The following is a 22,112-nucleotide window of genomic DNA, read 5'->3' on the forward strand; positions in this document are numbered from 1 at the left end:
TTTTCAAAGTTTCCATGTGAATTAACGGGAATATATGGGAATAAATGGGAATAAATCCGAAATTTACAAAATTGAAGGTTGGCCATTAATAAATAATTAGTAATATTTTACTCAAAATTCATGTTTTTGTTGTTCAGTAAAATAATTGATTGTTCATACAAGAATTAAAACTTAATAAAGTTCTACTCACAAATAAATCTGTTGAAATGTCATATTTTTTAATTGTATTATTTTGCATGGATGTCTGCGTATGACAAAACAACATTTACATTTATGTTGGGATATGATACATGTTTGTTTACATTACCCTCAATTTCCAGTTAATTCCCATAAATTCCCAATAATTGCTATAAATTCCCATAATTCCCATGGAAAGTTTCCAATTTGGAATATCTCCAAAATTCCCCAGCTTAACTTCCCATGGAAAGGTTCTGGAAATTTACCGGAAATTTACTGGAAATTTTCCACCCCTTTGCAACCTTAGTGTGCAGCAATATAAGTGTCCACAGTTCCCGATGCTCAGTGGTTTTACAGTTGCAGCCTTGTCTCATTAGCTGATCAACAGTGTCGGGCCAATATTATAGTTTCAGTTGATATCAAAGAGGAAGCTATTGTGTTGATAGTACTTCACAATTATTAACATAATATGTCTAAGCTGAGATATTCAGATAATATTCACACAAAACATCAAAAGAAAACAGTATAAACATCTCTGCAGATGTAACATCATAAACCACTGTCATGGTGTCAGAGACAGCTTCAAACACGTACAACATGTAGGATGCAGAGGGGCATCGTGTTGGTGGTGGTGGAGGGGCTGATCAAAGTTATTCACCACCTAAATCACACACAGACACACACACACACACACACAGCACAGCACAGCACTTATCCCTACAGTTGCCCAATTCATTAGATGAAAAGCCACAGATTGGACATCTGCCTGATGGACTGAACAGAAAGCTGCAGTTGTTGACACACATCAGCTGATTGTGGCCAGGAAGGAGGATTGTCATGGCCACGCAGCCTATTGCCTTACTGTTTTCACCTTTTGTACATTAGCTCATTTACATGGATGGAAGCACCAATGCTTAGCTATTGCCCGTGTTCGATACACTCACACTCACACATACACACACTCGCTTACAGCTGTTGTCCATTACACTATTGCAACTATGTTCCTCTGCACACCGGTTGCTGCTGTCCCCCTGTTGTGGTGCGTGTGCACCGTCAACATCGCATCATTTGTGTCAGATGCAACACACAAGTCGCATCAGCCACATCTGGTTCCATCATGGAGGTCCTTTGGACATTTAAAGGGGAATTCTTATTACTACTATCTTGCAATTTTGGCCATCACTCCAACAGATGAAGAAACATTCCAGTAAGAAAATGTTAATGTCAGTGGAGGTTGATTCATGCATGTGTCATTAAGCGTTGTGTGAACATGCAGCCCAGTGGCCAAGGACTTGAAACTGAGACGATGTTACCAGAATGACAAAGCTTTTCTGGTTTAAAGGTTTGACAGAATAATCTACTCATGATTTAAAAACTTACTGTACAAAGAATCATCATCATCTGCAACTCCTATCTTTGACAATGGAGTCTGTTTTATATTTCTATTCAACAAGGTACAGCAGTGGTGTCTTGGTGTTTTCCTGCAGTACCTGCGATGGCCACTGGGAGGGAAACGGCAGCAAGGCTCAAACAGGAATAGTGTTTCTGTAAAGATGCCTGTAAACGGTTCTGTGAGCCTTGACAAAGAAGGAACATCGTGTAGGAAGCAGGTACAGGAAGTTGAGATAACATGTGAACATAAAGGAGTTTCTGTGCATGTTACAGCCTGGTTTTACATGTTGCCCTTCATCTCAGCGATGTGACATGTCAAAGTTTTGATACCTGATGGGAATGATGGTCAAAGCTACAAAACCAGGCCGGGAAAAACACATTTCCTTTGCTAATGTTCAAACATGTGATTCTAACCTGTCCAGGCCACTGGCAAATAAAGAGAAACAGCTGACTTCATTAAGAACTACTAGCTACTATTTACTGCTAAGATACTAGATGTGCACTTTACTTGTTAACTCTGATATGAAAATGGTGACAGTCGCCTGACAAACACCACAGTCAGTCAGCTGCTGCCATGTCCCAGTTATTATCACTATCATAGCTTCAACCTGTAAAGCAGATGCAAATGAGCCACTTCTCAACAGCTGCAGCAAGCACCAAGAGGATATGTCCCACCACCGGAGAGCCCTCCATTATTATTATTATTATTATTGATGTTTGCAGTTCCACAAATTAACCTCATTAAAAAGAAAATCCCGCTCCTCTGAGCTGACTGGAGTGTTTTTGTGTCATCGATGTGTCTTTGCTCGTACAGATGTGTGTTTGTTGCGTGTCCTGGCTGAGCAGAAAAGTGGTGAGTGGTGAAGTAATATTAAAACTGTCCATTATATAGTTTCTAGATACATACAAATATACATTCTTAAATAGGAGGCTAGTTACGAACACAAGACACAATATGTACCAATAAAAGTCCTTTTGTTTATACTGTGACAATGATATATGAGTTATTGGAACCTTATAAAAAGTAAACAAAATTTGCAAATGATAGACTGAAATCTTACACACCCCTCATAATCGCTCTCTCTCACACACACATACGCACACGCACGCACGCACACGCATGCACAGCACACACACGTACGCACACACACGTATCTTGAAGGTAATAAATAAAGAGAACTGTGGCTCTTTCATTTGTCTGGATCCTCAAGCTCAGCATCTTCTTCTTCTTCTTTTTTTTTTTTTTTTACAACAGCCACCTGAAACACACAAAGAGAAAAAACACAACCTGTCAGTAACAATCCAGACATTCAGCAATGTAACATCATGTCCCTGCAGCTGGAAACCAACAGCTGGCTGATGCTGCTCTACAATAACATGACTTGATGAAATCACACAATTCCAGGAAGATGTTCATTTGGTTATAGGCAGAATTTTGGGTTATGGTGTATCCAAGTCTTGTACATTATTATATCTTGGTGTCATTACGGAAAATGTTGTGTTGAAAGATGATAGATACATATTGAAAATTATGTTAGTGGCCTGTAAAAAGGCAATTACAAGAAAATGGTACAAGACAGACCCACTGTCACAGGAAGATTGGTTGAAAGTTATGGAGGAAATACATATTATGGAACAACTGACTTATAAAATAAGGACTCAAGAGGATCAATGCTGCCGGAAGTGGGAGAAATGGACTGAATACATAAAAACGACAGGACAAGGACCATCACATTGACATTGAAAAAGGATCAAACTGTAGAAGCATGGTGATCCAACATGTTCTTTTTCACATTTTTGTTTTTTTATTTGTTTCACCCCACCCCCTTCCCCCTTGTATAATGGTAAATGGTCTGTATTTATATAGCGCTTTACTATACCTTAACGATACCCAAAGTGCTTTACAGTACATCGCATTCACCCATTCACACACATTCACACACTGATGGCGGAAGCTGCCATGCAAGGCGCTAACCACGACCCATCAGGAGCAAGGTGGGTAAGGTGTCTTGCCCAAGGACACTACGGCAGCAACCGGGACAGAGCGGATTCAAACCGCCAACCCTCTGATCATTGGACGACCCGCTCTACCACCTGAGCCACTGCCGCCCCAATGTTTATGCACTGCTAAAGAAAAACAATAAAAAGAAAGTATAAAAAAAAAAAAAATGACTTGATGATGTACTAGAACATTAGTTACAGTGCTGATAATCATTACACCCCATGATGTTTTGCTCTCATGTCCAGTTAACGGAATAAGTGACTATTTAGGATACAATATATAAAATAATAACAATATTAAATTCTATTTTTATGTTATTGTTATGTTTTTCAGCAGGCAAGGCAGGTTTATTTGCATCAAGTCACTGAAATGAGCTCCACCTCTATCTGTAACATCAAAGTAATAAAGCACAAATGATTATAAAAATTCATGGATATAGTACAAATACATTCTTCTAAAGTGCGACTAACAAGAACTTTTGCTCTTTGTAGATGAAAACATTTTGCAGCTTTCGCTTTGAATCTTGAGTGCAGGATTTTCCACAATCTGGTATCACAACTTGTAATAAATGTACAGCAGATAGAAGCACAGACAGAGTGGAGGAATGGGAAGGTAAAGATGAGGATGGAGTTGGGAGAGAGAAGGATAAAAGGAATAGCTGGGTAGAGGACAGGGAGGAGGAGAGGAAGAAGCAGGGGAATGAGGGGAGGAGTGAGCAGAAAGAAGGAGGAGTAAAGGAAGAAGGAGGGAACTGTGGATTGATGAATAATGCATCTCCTCTCTTCTACCACTGCTTCATATTCCGTCTCCCTCCTTCTGTCCCAGTGGAAGCAGCTCTGCACGCAGCACAAATCTAAAGTGATGGATGACGAGCATCTCATTGATCTGCTGCTGCTGTAGCTACAGGATCTGTGTGTGTGTGCATACATCCATGTACATGTGCAGCTGGATTGTGAACCCAAGGTGAAATCTGAAGCAGGAGGAATGATGAACATTGTATAATGAGTCAGCTGTGTTTATGAAGAACAGGTCAGAGAGAGGACTCCACAGACACATGTGTCTGTGGTTCAAACTAAAACTACAAGTCAAAGTCTCTCAACCTACAGGTCTGTTCCCTTGCCCCCCCACTTCTCAAAATGACTGGAAAAAATATTCTAGAGAAGACCTGATGATGACTTCATTATAAAAACAGAATGCATGTCAGAGCTGGTAGGAAAAGAAGAAGAGAAAATTAATGTGCAGCTAAAAAAAGCCAGAGCTGATATCAAGACAAATTTATGCATCAGAGTTATTATAGTCCACAGATACACAGTGTCCAGCATTGGGACCACTGTTGTTCATTATATATCTATATCTAAACACTACTGTATGTGCAGATGATAACTTTTAGATGCAGTGAAAAAAGAACCGAAAAGGTCAAAAGGTTTGTTTGAGGAGATTAAAACAGATTGAAATGAAGAAGATAAACTCCTAGTGAGGAAAAAGGAACAGTGACTGATATGAAACTATCATTTATGAAATAAATCACATAGAAATGATGTCTTGGCTCAAATATCAAAACCAGTTGCCATAATGTGTAAAGTCATAGATCTTCATGATACACATAACACCGTTCCTGTGAAGGACCACAGCGTCAACTCACTATCAAGGTCAAGGACAAGGTCACTGTAGCAGAGCAGCAGTGTGTGTGTGTGTGTGTGTGTGTGTGTGTGTGTGTGTGAGGAGATACACTAACTATCTACACTGTTATACAGCACAAAAGCTAACAAGGATTTCACAGTTTTTATGGGATGTGATGTTGCTACCAAAAGATGTAGGTTTCCACCGTGTGTATGTGTGTGTGTGTGTGTGTGTGTGTGTGTGTGTGTGTGTGTGTGTGTGTGTGTGTGTGTTTGTCAGGGGATTCCACTTGGAAAGCAGATGGAGCTGGTGGGTGGGTTTTGTGAGGAGGATTTAGCAGGCGTGGCCAGCTGCTGGTCGTCCTTTGACAGAGCCAGACTCACCCCCCTCCCCCTCAAAAAAGACAACAAAATCCTTAAAATGCGGTGTCTTGAGACTGAGCAGATACACAACAATAGAAAAGTAACCGTGCTAAGAAAAGCAACACAACCATCTGCTATAGCACGATGCAACAACGGTTGCATTTGATTCTCAGTTGCATGTGTTTTGACAACAATTTCAAAAATGAACAGATTTATTACAATGATATTAAACCTTCAGGAGGTGTTTTATACATGTATATGTCTCTGGTCTGGTCTTTGTGTTGAAGCTTGCTGACAGTGTTATGAACAAAAATTCAAGTCCAGTAAAATGCTACAAATACACATTTCTTTTAATTCTGTCCTTTTTTTATTTTATTTTTTACATTCATATAGATTAAAAATGTCCACTTATATGCAGACGACACTGTAATTTACTGCTCTGTGCTACTGATGAAAACTGTTATTATATTTACAGCCAACCTTAATGTTGTACAGCACAGAATAAATTATTTATAAATAAATTGATTATGATTGTGTTCTAATCTACTATCTGAAAGACAGAAAAAGCTTCAGTTCAAAACTTTTTTAATATTAAAAAACAACTACTTCTTGATGATGCACATGATTGTCTTCAGAAAAGAATGTCTCCTTCCTCAGTCCAACTGTTCTCCACTGTGTTTTCCAGTCATGCCTTTTACTGTTTGGTTCAATAATTCACTAAATCACTAAACCAAGATTTCTCTCTTCCTCAACTTTGTGCTTTGATGCAAAACACTGATGTGCACGAGGACGGTGAGACAGAGAAGAACAGAATGAAATAACATTCAGGATGCTGACCGGTGGACGTGCTCCAGTTTCAGTCATCTATCTATTATAAATCAGCTCTTTTCTTCAAGCAGACACCCAGACACACATCTCTCCCTGTTTTCTGACCGATCAAAGAGCGATCGCTATCAGGAGCAACACTGGTGGAAACATTAATAAGCCCCAGATGGGCGACATGAGCTCTGCAGACAGCTGTGCAGACAGTAGATCAGTAACTGTTCAGTTTGAGGAAGGTGAAATCCTGTTTCTGTCACATTGTCTTTCCAGCCAGCAGAGCTGTCAGGATCTGTGGTGGTGGAAGGTGGTGGACTGCAGCTGTCCTGTCTGATCCTTATATTACATATCACTCACTGAACACCCTCAATCAGGAGCTACTATTAGCTCTTTTGTAACAGCCCTGTATGCAGATACAAACAGTAGCTGGATCTAATTTACATAATTGTTTTCCATATTTTTTTAAAGGGATAGTTCAACATTTTGGCAAATTGGCCCATTGCCATAATCGCTATAGTCATAGCAGTAGGTTCGGTGTAAGCTATTTTTAGAACAGCGGAGCGGAGCGGCAGGCTGCTCAGAGCTATGCTATGGAGGCTAAGGGAATTTCTTGGTTTCCCTCATCAAACTCATCAAATACACAATCCAACAACTCAAAAATGCTCTGGTGGACAAGTTGTGACCTGCACATTCACCACGCTATGAGATAATAACACAACGTTACCAGACAGAGTTGTTTTAGAGGGAAATTCATGCAAAACCGCTGATGCGCGTTCAGGGACAGTTTTTCAGCAAGCAGACTCTGTATTTACCCTGTATTTACCTCAAAAACGGCTCAGTTTCATAACGTTCCATTATTATCTCATAGCGTGGTGATTGTGCAGGTCACAACTTGTCCACGAAAGCGTTTTGGAGTTTTGGGATTTTGTATTTGATGAGTTTGATGAGGGAAACCAAGAAATTCCTTTAGCCTCCGTAGCATAGCTCTGAGCAGCTCACGGCTCTGCTCCACCGTTCTAAAAACAGCTTACACCGACAATTAAAGGTAATGAACCTACTGCTATGACTATAGCGATTATGGCAATGGGCCTATTTGCCAAAATGTTGAACTATCCCTTTAAGGTGAGACACTACAGATATCACCATAACTTCCCAAGTTTATTACTTACATTAAGACAATTTTTTTGTGTTACAAGTTTTGTCAAATTTTACGTTTAAATATGTAAATGAGGCAATATCTAATAAAATACGCGCTAATTTGCATACATTTCCAGAACCAAAATCTGAACAATGGATAAAACCACTTTCAAAATTTTTGTTTTATTTTGTTGACATATTAGAGTCAGAAGTTTTTACAGAGGAGGATTTTGGATATCTCTTTTTATCACTCTGTAAATGAGAAAATACTGTCACCAAAAAATTTTTTAGTAATAAAATGTTGTATAAATCAGACTGTGAATGACATATCAACAATCCCCTCTGTAAAAACCTTTAGAATATAGACAGGAATAAAACTGGAAGCTTTGGTGTCTGTAAGTGCTGCTGAAGTGGAGATTTCTAGCTCAGAGTCTGAGGAAGAACTCATTTAGAGAAAACAGCCTTTAAAGACTTGTATTGGAAAATGCCATAGATTGTTAATTGTCAATCGTACTTGTTGCTGATACAAAGGAAATGACAAAAAGACAAAATGAAGTGAAATAAAAACCTTGGGTGGATCTTCTACCATTTCTTTCTACTATTCTGAAAGAAGACATGTTAAAGGACAATTCCGGGCAAATTCAACTCTGGGGTGTATTTTCCTAACATTTTAGGTCTAAAAGAAGCAATCCGAAGATTTTCAGTTCAATTGCTCCTGTTTTGCGGTAGCTGCATCTGTCCCCGCATCGCCATAGCAGCGATGAATGGAGCAGATTGAAGTTCTACTGCTTAGGCTGTTTCCAGCCCTCAAAGCCGCAATTTTTTTTTCCACAGACAGCGTCAGATGGCGACTCAAACATGCACCCAGAAGTTTATTTACTTCAAGCAAGCCGGCATGTTTGTAAAACTAGATCTAATTCAAAGTCTCCCAGAGTCTCGCGCGAGACCCAAGTTGCCGTGCTCGGTGTGTTCAGGTGCAGTGGGAAAGCTACGCTGCGGAACTTGCATCCGCTCCCATTCATCGCTGCCGTGGCGATGCGGGGACAGACACAACCACCGCAAAACAGGAGCAATTAAACTGAAAATCTTCAGATTCCTTCTTTTAGACCTAAAATGTTAGGAAAATACAGCCCCGAGTTGAATTTCCCTGGAATTGTCCTTTAAGGAAGAAAAATAGCATCAATGTTTTTACCTGTAGGAAATCCAAACCTTCCTCTAGAAGTGGACTTAATAAACAGCGTCTCCAGTGAGCTGTGACCAGGTGTGTACTGTCTCTACAGTAAACTCCTCATTAACAGGAGCAGGGAGGTCATTAAACGCTACAGCTGACCGTTTCCAGAGATCTGACACCGCTTGTTGGCCTTTTGGATTTCCTACAATACTCACTAAGTGTTTGATAAAAAGCCATTAACAAATAGGCTGCTTAGGTTTATTTGACAAGGAGAGCACCTTGTTTGCTCTGGATTCTCAGGTAATCCAGTCTGGATTTGCTCCTGGCTCTGGGGCTCTAGTGCTCGCACTAAACCCTGTAGAAAGTCTCTAACAGCCCAGTGACACAGAGAGGAACGAGACAACAGAAGGATGGAGACATTTAGAAATGCAACTTCATCAACAAGCAAATATCTATTCAGAAATAATATTTCTCATAACTTCATCTTTTGATGTTTTAGCTGATCTTTAGAAGACTGCAAGTCTACGTCACCAACACATTTTTTATGTCATATATCAGATGTTGTATTTGCAGCTGCTTTGCAGATATCACTTTGAAATATAAGCACCACTAATTTGGAATTATATATTTATACAGATATTTATGATGTGTATTTAGGGTATATATTTATATAGGTGTATTATATTATTTAGGATTGATATAATTATTATGTGTGTATATAGTATATGGTATATATTTATATAGGTATTATGTATTATGTAGTAGTTACAAACTGAAGAATAGTTAAAAAAGGGTGGGAAATTAAAAAGTTTCTTACTTCTTCCTACTCCTTTTTCGAACAATATGCTGTGTTTTGTTATGTCTTGGCTCTATTTTTATTTTATTTTTCTTTATTTTGTATGTACAAATAGTTACATATATTTTTTTATACATGTTCGAAAATAAAAATACATTCATTCATATACTTTTAAGAAATGAAATACAATTTTTATTGTGTTTTCATAAATTTTCTTTCTATCTATCTATCTATCTATCTATCTATCTATCTATCTATCTATCTATCTATCTATCTATCTATCTATCTATCTATCTATCTATCTATCTATCTATCTATCTATCTATCGAAATAGTAGACTAGAGGGTCAGAACCAATGGTGGATGGATAATTCCATTGTAGTAAGAGGAGAGTGGTGGTGGTGGGGGGGGGGGGGGGGGGGGGGGGGGCTCTGCTCACTGACCTCCACTTCAGCCACTTTAGCTGGGAAAGTTGTTTTAGCTTCACACTCACGGCTCACAGCCTTAACGCGGCGTTTTTTGAACAGCAGCGCAGTAGGCCGCCTTCGCCTCGCGCTGCACATGCTGGGTTAACATCAGCTACATGACTGACTCTGATTTGCTTTTTCAAGGCTGGCTGCAATATTGTGTTTGGATTTAAGATGTCAGAGTCGCTACGATAACTCAGGGTGATTACGTTTGACCAACTGTCATGACAGAGCTGCTCCTCCCTCTATGTTCCACATCCAGGCAGCACGGAGAGGGAACATGAACAGTCAGCTCCACAGCTCTCAGACCTGCCACTTCTCTCCTCTGACACGCACACACACACACACTTTCTTCTTGGGCCAGAGTTTCTGAATATGAGTCTTTAACGCAAATGTAAACACACATGCACACACGCACACAGACACACACACACACACACACACACACACACACACACACACACACACACACACACACACACACACACACACACTGTTCTGTAGCAGACAGCCTACACTATGCTGTTATTCATGTGTTTCCTATTACTCCATGTCCTGGCAGATCTCTCTCTGTTTCTCCACAGTCAGCAGTTAATATCTGGAACCACCCAACCAACTCTGCACAGCCACATCAACTCTGCACATCCACAGCCATACATTCAACACATAAGCACTAACTCAGCAGAGTTTGCAGCTGTGAAAGTCCTAGTGCAGGTGTAAGATGAGCACAGATTCCTGCTGCTGTTGTCATGATACTGATACTAAAATTAGACCGTCGTCCTGTCCTCATTAACCCTAATTTGTCTAAAGAGAAAAATGGGCCACGTTGTTTTCTTGTTTGTTTCTGACAATAGATTACTTAATTTGTAACATTTATGTCTCTAAATCTTTGATGTGATGTGCAGGGATCTGATACTTTGACAGGTAACATGTGACCTGATCCATCAAAATGAGTCACAGTGACCCAAATTTCAAAGTTGAGATTTTGGTGCCAATGGAAAGATTAGAAAATAAGCTTTAAAATGATACCATAGTCAAAGTCATACATTTGATGGTTTTCGAGATGTGGCCATTTGAATTACGATCTTTCACTCTCTTATTCTGTTCTAAAACCTGAGAAAATTGCAGTTAAAGTTTTTCCCAGTGACTCTGGCATCTGTTCCTGTACCACGTGATTACACGCACCCTATACGGCCCCTTGTTGTCATAGATGCACCATTCAATGACCGTCGGAAAGCGGAGAATCCCGCAATTCAGATGCAGTTTGCAGCTCGTCTCTATCATGAACGGTTCAGAAGATATTTCATGTTTTGCACCGAAGCAACGCTCATTTTCAGAGGGTTTAATTTGCAAGTCAACTTTAATCGTCATTTACGTGCCTTTTCTCAATTATCTGGACTGTGAAACTTTGGGAGATTGTTTTTGAATGTCATTGCTTTGAAATTAGGGTACATTTTTTTTTTTTTTTTTGCTATGGGTTTTCCAAATTATCAGCTGATTATCTAAAAATAGAACGTTGCGACATCCGACTCATTTTGATAGAACGGGTCACTGCTACATTGTCTAGTACAGTGGTTCTCAAAGAACAGAGATCTTTGAGGCTGTGTGACTGTTCTGTGTTTCTGTGATGAAAAACATCTACGAGCAAAAATCTCACCAAATTGGGACCTTGATGTGATAAAGTTTGAGAACCGAGGTCTTGTAATTCCAATAATTACTGACCACTATGTGAGAAAAAGCAGAGACTAATGATGAATCCACGAAGGAGAATGTGAATCTCTCTCCTTGTTGCATTGTCCTGTGTGAAATGTCCTCCTCCAGTCCAACACTTGGCTCCTGAACCAGACTTTCTGCTGGTTGGACTCACATCATAGATGACATCTATATGAAATGTGTATTTTCTGCAGGAATTCTCCCATAAAAGTCAGAGTGTTGAGTGATTCCTACAGATCTGTGTTGCTGGCAGGGTAGACGAGGTTCTGACATTCCCCTTCAGCCCCAGAGCGCTGATCTGCAGTGACATTATGACCCACTTTAAAAAACATAGTGAGTTACAATCTCACTCCGAGTGTAGTTAAAGCGTAATCTGCACCATCCCTCAGCTCAGCCCTGTTCTGTTGTGAGGAGTAATGAGTGCACACCGAGGGTCAAAGAGTGGAAATGTTCTCGTCCACCAGCTTTCAAACACACCCATTTGCTTTGGGTTCGCCAGTTTCCCACTCCATAAATCCTTACTTGGGGGGGGGTTAGGGTTATGTTTTTCTTGTCTGAGCCCTGGCTGACTTCCCCCTCACTGGAGTTTATGTAAGGTGATGGAAACACTGTGGAGAGGGTGGAGCATGCAGATTAGAAGGAATACAGAGTTAGGATGTGACGGGGAAAGCAAAAATAAAGGAGAAGTGCATTTGTAAAGTGAAAAGTTAGAGATTTAAAGACAGAGGATGAGGAGGAAAATCTACAGCAGAGGAGTCACCTGCCACTCTCACCCAGGTGTTCCTGCTAGGGTCATTTCTGCAGCATCTACAAACCAGCAACACCTTAAAGGGATAGTTCAAAATTTTTGGTAAATTGGCCCATTGCCATAATCCCTATAGTCATAGCAGTAGGTTCGTTACCTTTAATTGTCTGTGCAAACTGTTTTTAGAATGGCGGAGCAGAGCCATGAGCTGTTTAGAGCAGGGGTGCCAAACTCAAATATGCTGCCAGAATTTATAAATTGGTACAAGTCGAGGGTGGGACTGGTTGTTGTTTATTGAGAACTTATTGAAATTACCAATTAGCACATACAGTATTGAACCTAAAACTAACAAAGCCTGTAAGTTATTGCATATAAAACAACATTAATCATTAAATAAAAAATTAAAAAATCAGTTGCATTCATTTCTAATGACTCCATCTGCAGCTTTCCATCATTTTTAATAAATGATGCACATGATTAACCATCAACCAATATCAAGAACTTTGACTGATAAATAGGCTACTATCGATTAATATATATTTTTTAGCTTCTATGACGTCAACTTATGGGAGCTTGCTGACACATGCAGTCATATCAGTCATTCATTTCACAGCAAGAAGTTACACAGGAGGACATATGAATTAAGCACTCGCGGGCCTTGAGATTGACACATGTGGCTTAGAGCTACGCTAGAGGCTCATGGGATTTCTTGGTTTCCCTCATCAAACTCATCAAATACACAATCCAACAACTCCGCAACGCTCTGGTGGACAAGTTGTGAGCTGCACATTCACCACACTATGAGATAATAACGGAAAGTTCATGCAAAACCACTGATGCACGTTCCTGTCAGGGGCAGTTTTTCGGCAAGAAGTCTCTGCATTTGTCTTGAAAACAACTCTGTCTGGTAACGTTGTGTTATTATCTCATAGCGTGGTGAATGTGCAGGTCACAACTTGTCCACCAGAGCGTTGTGGAGTTGTTGGATTGTGTATTTGATGAGTTTGATGAGGGAAACCAAGAAATCCCATGAGCCTCCGTAGCGTAGCTCTGAGCAGCTCACGGCTCTGCTCCACCGTTCTAAAAACGGTACTCCTAAAACTATAGGGATTATGGCAATGGGCCAAAATGTTGAACTATCCCGTTAAGAACATGTTAATAAAAAGATTAAGGCAATACCCTGTTGTTTGAGTCAGAGTGTGTGTGTGTGTGTGTGTGTGGGTGGTGTGTGTGTGGGTGGGGGGTGGGGGGGAGGGGTCAGGAGAGCATGGAAACTGAGCTGGATATTACAGCTGGGAAAAAGCAGGTTGTATAGAAACAGAAACTTTTTCTTATGGGCTAATGCAGAGTGTTTAGCTGTGTGTTTTGATCCTTCTCTGGTACACAGCGCAGCATGGGAACGTTTGTCTCTGTAGGGAGGGCATTCTCAGCACAGTGTAAATCAGCCTCAGTACAATGCAGCTTTAATGAAAGGTGTGGGCTTATGTTTCAGTCCAAGGCTCTGTGCTGTGTGTTATCTGAGCAGTGGAGCTGCTGTCCTGTTGCAGTCTGGGTGTGTTTGCTTCTCTCTGTAAGACTATGTTGACAACACAGAGAGTCAGTCGGCTGACACCACCTTAACCCCCCCCCCACCCCCCCCCCCCCCCCCCCCCCCCCCCCCCCCCCCCCCACCCCTTCCCCACCTATCTCTGGAAGATGGTGGTGTTGGAGGAAAACTGCAGTGCACTTCTCTCCAGACTTTTATTTCAAAGCCCACTGACAACAACTCAGTATCTATCACAGATAATAGATCTTTTAAAGGGATAGTTCACCCAAAATTCAAATTTCACTCATTATCTACTCACCCTCATGTCAACTAAGAGCTGTGAGAATTTTCAGAGTCCTCCGTCCCTTCTCTGAGTTACGGGGGGGTCTGCGCAGCAGTATTTGTCCATGGATACCAACTTTCTTCGTCCAAGAAGACACACCAAAAAACATCCAAATACCTCCATAGTGCTCGTCTGTAATGTCCCTCTTGTATTGAAGCCCCGGCATGAGAAATTGTTCCGAAAAAAATTAAATAAGTCTATGTTTTAAGCTTGTTTGTAGCGGAAGCTCCCAGTGTCTCAGTTCACTGCTCTTCCTGTGTCAGTGCTGACCGGCGGAACAATTTCTCATGTTGGGGCTTCAATACAAGAGGGACATTACAGACGAGCAGTATGGAGGTATTTGGATGTTTTTTGGTGTGTCTTTTTGGACGAAGAAAGTTGGTATCCATTGACAACCATTATATGGACAAATACTGCTGCGCGGACCCCCCCGTAACTCAGAGAAGGGACGGAGGACTCTGAAAATTCTCACAGCTCTTAGTCGACATGAGGGTGAGAAGATAATGAGTGAAATTTGAATTTTGGGTGAACTATCCCTTCAAATGTTATTCTGTAACTGAATGAAATATAAAATATGAGAAACAAGCTAATTGGTATTGTTGTGGGTTGCTTATGTAAGTTGCATTACAACATCAAGACACAACCTAACAGTATGGACTAGTTGTTTAGTTCTAATCCCATATATACATGTGTGTATAGGATTGAGGACTATAGAATGATATTTGAAAACTTAGTGTACTATTTAGATGGTTTCTCTGGAAATGACTTACTGTAGCTTATGGGATGCTGTTATTCTATACTGTATATTTGTATCAGAGAGAGGAGATACTAACTAAAGAGAAAACGTGAAGGCAAGACTCAGCAAGTGATCCACTGCCTGTAGACCTGAAATCTGGATCTTACCAACTTGGAAACAAATCCTAACTGGAATCAGGTTTCAAAAACCAGCTATATTATCCAATTTTGCACATAGTCCACACAAATAAAGCCTCTAATACTATACTATCAGTTTATGTTAAAGTCATTTCATGAAAAATGGCAGAGTTCCTTCTGTTATAAGCCGATCCTGATTTGGACGGCAACTGGGGGAGAGAAAAGCAGTTTGGAAACTTAATTACATGTTCGGGTGTTTCATTTGAGGGCAGTTAGCTTTGTTGAGCCAGCTGAGCGTTGGCCAAGCCTGTGGCAAAAGGCTCTATTAAATTCATCATAATTCCCACGACAGCTTCAGCAGTTGTTTCAGGTTGTTTGCGAGGACAATCCGTGTGTGGTGTGTGTCTCTCAGAAAACGTGTGCCAAGAAAAACAGTAACAAGACAAAGTCTGAAGTTCTGCTAGTGTTCATCACGTCCTGCAAGATTAAAAGACTGGCCAGACCCAACAACAGCTGATCTTTTAGCCAGAACCTTACCATGATCGCGAGGTTTATGGAACTGGATCTGAGTCTGTCCTTGAAATTTCTCTTTGTAAGTGGAAATTGGGGATGATGACCATCCACTTTATTACATTTGATAGGCGATGGAAAGTGATGAAATTATCCAAAAAGTGTGTGCACAGGAAATGTCTAATTCTGCCCATTAGATGGACATAGTTTTTGCATTGGAACTTTTAACTTGGAGATGGTGCAAGATGAGCAGTCAGGAGGTTTGGCTAATGGGTGGACTCAGGGGCAGAGTGGGGCACCAAAATCTACCAGGAAAATTCTGACCGCACCGGCCCACCATCGGTTGATAACTTTCACAGTGATAGGCTAACGCATTTACCATTTCCCATGAGGCTTTGCGCCATTCTACATTAATTTAAGAACAAACAAACAAATTAAATTGCTGGTTATTTTATATTTGTGGTCATGAAAGTTCTGTAACATCTGAACAAAAATAATTAGATAAAGATAGGAGGCTAAACAAAAATCATTTAGTAGGCTGGATTGATTAGTGTCTGATTCACTATCGCAACCATGAGTGAGATGTAGAGAGACACGAAGTGGTATAAATAATGGTTGGACTTCCATTTTGAGTATTGAAGTAGAGCTTGGAGATTTTCACGGGGATATGTGCGATTATCCATTAGTTTTAACTCATGAACGCCACACGGCCGCGCAGGGCAGCTTGTGGGCCGGTTCACTTGAGCTCTCCCGGTCGTCCCGATGGCCACTCCGCCCCTGGGTGGACTAAATGTTGGACTGGACAAGGTTTTGGCAAAGGCAATAAAAAAGGACAGGATGTATGTATCTGGTGAACGTTGTGGTTTGACCTCAGAGTAGATGCTGCTGAGCATCAGTGAATCTAATGAAGTGGATGTTTCAGGTTCTCAGGAGGTAGTGGTACCTCTGGATCTGCTCCACTGCCCTATCAGTCAATTCAATCATGGTAAAAGTGATGGTTCATTCATTGTCTGAGAGGAACAGAGGGACTTTATTATGGATCTGAGCCTATGATCACATCGCATCTCCATTTCCATTGCAAAACACTGATGAACCAATGGGAGACGGGTTGATCAGTGCCTTTGCTAGCAAGGACGTGAAGACATTTACCAACCTTTACCAAAAAAACAAAACAAAACAAAATGTTAAAAACAACCTAGTCAATACTGTTGAGTTACAGTGCCTTGGCTCTAGAACAAAGATTGATTCAGACTGATCCATCTACACTCCAAAAAAGCATCTGCCTGCTCTTCATAACATCATCTAGGGAAGAATTAAGTGCTTTTCTATGAGCATTTAAAACATTAAAGCCTGGACTGTGTATCAACACTGCACAGTTTGATCTCTTTGACAGGCTATTTATACAGGAAGGCTTAAACCCTCACCCAGCTGAGGCTCCCAACGAGGACATCCACACACCACGCTACAGCTAGCCTAATCTTTAGCAAAGTCAATCTGTCATGAAAATGATTGTCAAAAAAGAGGTTTGTATGACTTTAAAAGCCTGTTTTCCACCCTGCTCAATCTCTTTTTCATTGTCAAAAACATTTCCTGCATTTAGACATGAAATCCCCTCATGCCCAGTGGCAGCTGACCTCATATCAGCGGTGTAGGAGTCATGTGAAGGGACACTGCAGGACAGGTTCATGAAGTTTGGTGGGAGGGTAATATGGAGGGAAACATCCCAAAACAGTCTTTGTCTGTGCTGGTAGAAAACATCATGTGTCTGATGCTTACAATGTTCTTCCCCTCCACAAGAGAAAACCAAATTAACCTAATTGGCTGCCGTCATATTTTTAGCTAAACTATGCAAGAGCGTGTTTGTCTGAGGTTAAAAATTACTCCAGGGTAAAACATTAGACTCTTAACTTCTGACATATTGATTTGAGGGACATTCTGTACAGGGACTTGGGTAAATCTTTGCTAGATAAGAAGACAGTCTAAAGGTCTAAAGAGTATAGAGACAGGGATTAGAGGCTTGTGGTTTTTTAGATCAGAACTTGTAGTGCTGCTGAAGGAACTCACTAATTCTGACAAGAGGAAAACAAATAACATCATCAAATATTTATACTCAATTGAAGACTTTGCAAATTCAAATTAAGACAAGTTAATATTTCATAAGGCCTGGTAAATCTGAATGCAAGAGGTTTAATTCTTTTTCAGGCTGTGCAGGGACAATTTATAGCGCTGAGAACCCAGCATGTTGGAAAAGAAGTAAGCAATTTCCAAACCAGAAAATCACACACTCGACTTGTACACAACAAGTATCAAGATCTGTTGGTTCCCTGGGGTCATATTTTTGTTTTAATGGGAATAAACCCTCTTGATTTTGCTGAACTAATAATCATTAGTTCCACTACTGCAAAACCTGTAAGAGCAAAATTATCTAAATGTTTCACCCTGCACCAAAATTCTTCTTATTTTGCATTTCATGAATAGATTAAAGTCCTATCCCCAGCTACAGCTACTTAGTGGAAACACTTTGGTTCCTTTCTTTGACCTGCTCGTGTTCAAGCTCAGTGTTCTTGTATCTTCATATCGCCAGCTTAATTTGCTTCAAGTCAGCACTAGCATCAGCTGGACAAGGTGGACATTTTGCCGTCCAACTTCTGCCACTTTTATTATGAGAATGGGTTAAAACACAATGATGCTTTCTTGGTACCATAAAGCTTTGAGATGTCTGTGGAGAGAACAGTCTTCCTGCAGCCAGCAGCCTGGGTGGACGGCCAACTGAAGAGCCAAAAGACCAGTAGCTTCATTTTGAGCTCTTGAGCTATATACTGTATATATACAGTATACATACTGTATATATACAGTATGTATATATATATATATATATATATATATATATATATATGCAGTTCTCCCACAAGATTAAAAAATTTAAAAAGGCAAATAGCCTATTAACTGTCTTGATGTCCACTTTTTCTCTTATTGATTTGTTTTTATTTGCTTTTTATTTTTATTTCATTTATTTTTCTTTATCTTTATTTTGTATTACAGTATTATTTTAATCTTGTATATATTTTCATACCTGTAACTTTCTTCGTATAACATTTGAGGTGTGCTTCTCACTCACAAGTTTATTTTCATTATTTAATTTATTTATTTAATTTATTTTTTCATATTGGCAGCACGATGGGGATGGGTGGGGGGAAAGAAAATAAGAAAAATGTTGTATGTTGAATATCTGTGATCAATGTTCATTTCTTCAAATAAAAACATGTTTAAAAAAAATATTTATATATATACACACACACACACACACATATATACACATATATATGTGTGTGTATACCTTGTATACCTTGAGGCAACAAGTGCAGGATCAGATCATTGCAGTGGTGTTTTGGCAAATGTGGTGTCGCTTTCCTGTGAATTATAGCTGCTCCTGAAAAGACTGGGTGTTGCCCATGGAACATGGTTCCCATATCTTATTCCAGGGAATGTTTCTTTGGAAAGCCACCCTGACATTCTGTATTGTCCGGCTGCCTGGAGATAGTATCTACAAGCTGTTTTTCAACACAAACACTAATTATTTGTATAAAAACTATGAGAACTACTGTGTAAAGCTGGATTCTGGACTGAAACAATACGAGGTTAAATGAGCCACTGCAGCAGTTATAGAGCTGTAAATTCAATCAAGACTGAACTCAGTAAACAATATACAACAGCAGCCACATTTCCATTATTACCATTCATGGGCCTGCAAGCATGAATCCAACACTAAACAGGCTTTCTAAGCATGTTAGTCTTACTCCATCCCAGAGAAGGGGCTGCTGTTGGTGGCTGTGAAAGCTGCTTTATTGAGGCCTAAACGGCTGCATTTAGTGACAAAATCAGCTTGAACATACCATTCTATTTCTGTACATTCTCCTCTCTCTTCCTAATGGGATTATAGGGAAATAGAGACAGAGGGGCCACGGCACATGAAGCAAATTTAGGTGTTTAGGATGAGGGAGTGAATGTGAGTAAGATCTGCATAAATCCATGCGTGTGACTGTCATACATTCGCATACTTGCTTCCGTCTGGTGTAGCATTGTGTGTGTTTCTGCATCCACACATGGGCCTGCATTAAAATTCATCATCAGTGGGTGAACCTGGGGCTCTGTGCAAACATCCACTTCTACAAGGAAACCAGCTGCACATGTGTTCACCCAACGGGGCTGATAGGGCGTCTGCAGCACTGTGCATGCTCAATATGTTGTATAATTAGAAATGTAGGGAGGTAGAAGCAAATCACCATTTTAAAAGGTCGGGTTAGAGCTCCACAAACCAACTATGAGGAAGTGTCTTCCAGAGGAATGATGCTCATTGCTCCAACAGACTTTATTAGAGGGACTCAGTGGCACCGTGACAGCTTCCCACTCAATTTGTCACTCACTTATATATTTACATATTCAGTCCAGCGGATTATACTGTACAAGCTGTACAAATAGTGGCTCTCTGGCTGCGCGCTGCATGGCCTCCAAGTTCACACAGGGTTCAGACACACTGTGGTCTGGAGCAGCCTAAACAATAACAAATAAAAGCAAGACACGCTACCGAGGCACCGGAATGCCCGTGAATATATCCACACAGGGAACAATTCTATTGGCCGGTACGTTTGCATTGCCCAATAAATGGTGTGGTCTGGCTATTCAACAACCATCTCCCTGAAAAACTGGTGTTTTTCTTCAGTAAGAGAAGGTCAGTAATCCAGCAGGAAACACCACAGCACACTCTAACATGCTGCCATCAACACCCTCACATGTTCTCCCCACAGAAAACAGCTACTGGATTTACATTACATTCATGTTCTGTCCTTATTAGATTTTCTCAAGGAGAGGAGAGAGAGAGATGGGATGGGGATGGTCATTATAACTCGCTATGTAATTAGGCAGCCTACCCCTCCTCCTCCTCACCAGCTGTACATTCCATAATCCATATTCAATTGCAGCACTGACACAGACACAGAGCTATGGAGAGCAGAGAGCAGCACTGGCAGGGCTCAGCCCTCGGTGCTGGCCTCGGTGCCGGCCTCGGGGCTGGCTGTTGTGGGGTGTTTGGAATGATTTGGAAGGGTAGGGACTGTAATTTGAAGGACCACTGGTTTGGATAATGAGCTCTGTGTTCCTCTCGGTTACAGATAGAAACACAGGCAAACACAAAAACAACCAAATGAGAGGCTGAAAAAGCTGCTCTCCATCCAGATCCTGGCTGCTTGTATCTGACCTCCTCCTCCTCCTCCGACCGTACCAGGGAACACACTGTTACAATTAAAGAGGGGAAATTTAAGGCATGTGATTCTTTTATAAATTCTTCATCTTTTGTCCTTACATGGTTTCTGCAGGAGATAAGTTCAACGCGCTGCTGCTGTTTGGCCTCCGGTTTACAATTCTGTGTGATGAAGATTTAGTTCAGCACCACCCCCTCTGGAGAAGACTATTGTCAAGTGTATTAATTAGCCTATTTTGTGTAAGTATAACGATCTGCATAGTTTAGTTAATTTACAGGGTATGCATGAGAACGATGGAGAAGGATTGCAGAGGTGGAAATCTGCTTGGGAAATTTGTTTCATATTTACATAATTATTTAGAAGCTCCTGCTGATGCTGAAACTGAAATGTTAGGCTTTAATTTATTCCAAAAGGCTTGTGTTTGCTCAGGGATTGAGCGCAGGGACTCAGCTGGTTAATCAAGCATATGTATAATTCATTTTCCAGGCATGGGGTCTGGCACTGAGGCTGTTAAGATGAGCATTTCTAAATGTAATATTTTCACTTTCTCCCACTGAAGTTGGAGCCATTTACTCTAAAGACTTGGACTATATCAACAGTGCCCGACCTAAACAACATGTAATGGGAGGATTTTCCAGAAGACGAGGATATGGCTGCACCCTTCTCCTCCTGCCTGCTGCTTCATCTCCAACCCCCCCGCTGGGCCCCCACCAGTCACTCTGAGGCTACTTACACAAACAATTAGAAGATATTTTTGGTTTCCAAAAAGGAAAAAAATATCAGTCAGTAATTGTGCCTTCTGTTAGAGCAGTCATTCTGCTTCAAGCCTACAGCTCTAAGACACACACACACACACACTGAGCTGGGACTGAGGAGTGAATAATCCCTCATGGTCCATGACAAACCACCAGAGATCCCATTTACACTTAAAAAAAACTAATTACCACACAGCAGTGGTGCAGTGTGCAGGAAGAGGAACTGTACACTGGGCCGTCACTGATAACAGCTCAGACACACACACACCAGCTACTGAGCAGCTGTCCATATTCAATCAACATTAGGATAAAAAAATACCTGTCACTTCATTTTCAATTCCTGAATGAAGAAAATTAATTTCATTTTCTTTGTTGGATGGTGGTTCAGCTTGTGCAGTGATGGTTTGGACACAATAAGTGATGGAAAGGTCAGCAGCAGTATGGCCAC

The 22,112-nt window shown here is 40.7% G+C and overlaps 1 protein-coding gene across 1 annotated transcript in view; it reads right to left on the reverse strand.

The window, feature by feature from the left end:
* Positions 1–2,301: 2,301 nt before the first annotated feature.
* Positions 2,302–22,112, reverse strand: part of cdk14 (cyclin dependent kinase 14) — a 223,986-nt gene continuing 204,175 nt past the window's right edge. Inside the window, exon 15 of the mRNA XM_083990071.1 lies at positions 2,302–2,828. The gene's annotated coding sequence lies outside the window, so the exon portion shown is untranslated. The remainder of the gene's footprint in view (positions 2,829–22,112) is intronic.

Source organism: Trachurus trachurus (genome assembly GCF_905171665.1).
Source record: "Trachurus trachurus genome assembly, chromosome: 16".
Lineage (NCBI taxonomy): Eukaryota > Metazoa > Chordata > Actinopteri > Carangiformes > Carangidae > Trachurus > Trachurus trachurus.